This window comes from Chrysochloris asiatica, unplaced genomic scaffold (assembly GCF_000296735.1).
Source record: "Chrysochloris asiatica unplaced genomic scaffold, ChrAsi1.0 scaffold00022, whole genome shotgun sequence".
NCBI classification, from domain to species: domain Eukaryota; kingdom Metazoa; phylum Chordata; class Mammalia; order Afrosoricida; family Chrysochloridae; genus Chrysochloris; species Chrysochloris asiatica.
This window is the reverse complement of record NW_006408540.1, coordinates 23,060,743-23,064,235: the sequence shown is the minus strand read 5'-3', so window position 1 is coordinate 23,064,235 and position 3,493 is coordinate 23,060,743. Positions and strand designations below refer to the sequence as shown.

The following is a 3,493-nucleotide window of genomic DNA, read 5'->3' as shown; positions in this document are numbered from 1 at the left end:
GGTTTTGAATTGTTTCCAATGCTGTATCTATCTTGTTTGATTGCTCCTGTAGCACTTTCCTGACCTCTTCCTTATTTTTCTCAACTCCATTGTAAAGAAGAATTGCTCCTAAAAGTATCTGCATCCTATTCCCAGGAACTTGGAAATAAGTTACCTTATATATGGCAAAAGGGATTTGGAAAATGTGATTAATTAAGGATCTTGAAGTCATGATGGAGAATGATCTGTGTGGGCTCAATTCAATACAAAGGCCCTTAATAAGAGAGACGAAGGAATCTTCAGTGGTTGATTTTCAGTTTTTTCAGCTTTTTATTATCAGGATGGGAGTGATGACCTCTAAGCTCTCCACACTTCAATTTTGATGAAGTCCGAGTAATCATTTTTTCCTTTAAGTCTCATGATTGCCCAAAAGATTTTCTCTTATATTTTCTTCTAAACATTTTGTAGTTTTGGCTCTTATATGTAGATTTATGATTCCACTTGAGTTAATTGTTGTGTATGGTGTGCGTTAGGGATTAAGTCAATCTTTTTGCATGTGAATGTCTAAATGTCCCACCACCAATTATTGACAAGATTACCTTTTCCTTGATCCAAAAACCAATCAACTATGAATGTGATGGCTTTTTCTTGGATTCTCAAACCTGTCCCATTGATTTATACCAGTACTATACTGCCTTGATTACAGGAGTAAGCTCTGAAAACAGTAAGTGAAAGTCCTCCAATATTATTTTCTTTTTAAAAATATTTTTGTCTATTCTAGCTCCTTTCCATCTTTATATAAATTTTAGGGTAATCTTCTCAGTTTCTGAAAACAAAAACAAAAAAGCCTATTAATATATATAATTGGCATAGCATTATAGGATAAGCACTGGAATGCTGACTTCAAGGTCAGTGGTTCAAACCCACCAACAATTTCTCTGAACCCCTATACAGGGTTGCTATGAGTCAAAACCAATTTCACAGCACTTAACAACAACAATAGTTTAAAACTAGACTTCTTGGTATTAAGAAGTTAGTGCTAAGTGATATTGTACACACTTTCTTTCTTTCTTTCTTTTTAAAATAATATTTGAGTTTTGGTGAAAGTTTACACAGAAAATTAGGTTCCAATCTGACAGTTTCCACACAAATTGTTCATAATATTAGTTACGTTTATCAAAACGTGTCATCAACATTCTCTTTAATTGTGTTTGTTCCTTGTTCAGTACTGTGGTTTCCTTGACCCCTTATCATCTCATCTTTGCTTCAGAGTAATTGTGTACCCTTTGGTCTTATACTGATGGTTTTTAAGTAGGGCACTGATCTTATGGGTTTTCTTGTTGTTGTTTAGTGCAGTTGAGCCGATTCCAACTTATAGAGACCCTATATAGTGTTTCCAAGGACCAGATGATGGGTTTGAACTGCTAACTTTGTGGTTTGCAGTCTAATGCTGATCGTACAGCACCACATCAGGAGTCTGATCTTATGGGCAATATATTTTATTGTATGTGTCACTCTGTTATTTTCCTAAAAGGTGACCTTGGAGGTTTGGTTCTAGATTTAAAGTGTCTCAGGACAATAGTTTCAGGGAGACCTCTGTTCTCTTACATTACAGTTTGTTTGACTTTCATTATATATATATATGTATTGTTGTTGTTGTTAAGTGCCGTCGAGTCGGTTCCGACCCATAGCGACCCTGTAAAGGGTTTCTAAGGGTGTAAATCTTTACGGGAGTAGATTCTTTGTCTTCTTTACTTAGGCGGCCCTTGTTGTTCGTGATGGTAATCTTGTTCTCTTTTCCAGTACTCTTATCCACAGAAAAAACATTGAGGAAACCATTGGCATCAATATCGAAAGTGACTTCAATCTGAGGAACACCAAGGGGTACAGGAGGTATGCCAGTAAGTTCAAATTTGCCAAGCAGGTTGTTAACCTTGGTCATGGCATGTTCACATTCATAAACCTGAATGAGTACCCCTGGCTGGTTGTCAGAGTAGGTTGTGAAAGTCTGTGTCTACTTGGTAGGTATAGTAGCATTGCACTTGATGAGTACAGTCATGACTCCACCAGCAGTTTCAATACCAAGGGAAAGAGGTGTGACATCCAGAAGCAATAAATCTTGAACATTTTCAGACTTATCTCCAGATAAGATGGCTGCCTGGACAGCTGCACCATAAGCAACAGCTTCATCAGGATTGATAGTCTTGTTCACTTCTTTGCTATTGAAGAAATCCTATAGTAGTTTCTGAATCTTGGGAATATGGGTAGAGCCACCCACCAGGACAATATCATGGATCTGTGACTTGTCTAGCTTGGTATCCCTAAGGGCTTTCTCCACAGGAGCCAGTGTGCCATGGAATAGGTCAGCATTCAACTCTTCAAATTGGGCCCAGATAATGGAGGTATAGAAGTCAATACCTTCATACAGAGAATTAATCTCAATACTGGCCTGGGTGCTAGAAGAGAGAGTGTGCACAAGCAGTGCAGAGGTGGCGGACAGCCCTCTTGTTCTCACAAATGCCCTTCTTATGCTTGCATTTAAACTCAGCAATAAAATGGTTGATCATTCGGTTGTCAAAGTCTTCTCGACCTAAGTGGGTGTCTTCAGCTGTGGATTTGATCTCAAAGATTCCATCTTCAATAGTGAGGATTGACACTTCAAAAGTACCTCCTCCTAAGTCAAAGATCAGCACATTTCTTTCAACACCAATCTTTTTGTCTAAGTCATAGACAATAGCAGCAGCAGTTGGCTCATTGATGAGCCTGAGTACACTGAGGCCAGCAATGGTTCCAGCATCTTTGGTGGCCTGACCCTGGAAGTCTTTAAAGTAGGCTGGCACAGTGACAACCACGTTGGTAACAGTCTTTCCAAGGTAGGCTTCGCAATTTCCTTCATCTTTGTTAGAACCATAGAGGACACTTCCTCTGGATAGAAACTTTTGGTCTCTCCTTTATATTCTACTTGGATCGTGGGCCTGCCTGCATCATTCACTACCATGAATGGCCAATGCTTCATATCAGATTGGACAACAGAGTCATCAAACCGTCTTCCAATCAAACGTTTGGCATCAAAAACAGTGTTAGTAGGATTCATGACAACTTGATTCTTTGCAGCATCACTGATTAATCATTTAGTGTCAGTAAAAGTGACATAGCTTGAGGTGGTTCGGTTGCCTTGATCATTTGCAATGATCTCCACTTTCCCGTACTGGAAGACACACACAGGAGTAGGTGGTGCCAAGATCAATGCCTACTGCAGGTCCCTTAGACGGGATTGCTCAGCGGAGGGCCTGATGAAGAGAAGAAAAGCAGACTGCAAGGCTGCCACCGTGCAAAATGAGATATGTATATATATATTTTAAACCAATGCATCTGTTTTGGAAGAGGTGCAGCCAGAGTGCTCCTTGGAGGTCAGGATGGCTGGGCTTCCTCTCTCATACTTTGGACATATTGTCAGGAGGGAATAGTCGCTGGAGAAGGATGTCATGCTGGGTAAGATGGAGGGTCAGAGAAA

At 39.8% G+C, this 3,493-nt stretch overlaps 1 pseudogene; it reads right to left on the bottom strand.

The window, feature by feature from the left end:
* Positions 1-784: 784 nt before the first annotated feature.
* The window catches only part of LOC102816046, a 168,469-nt pseudogene continuing 165,760 nt past the window's right edge, over positions 785-3,493 (bottom strand).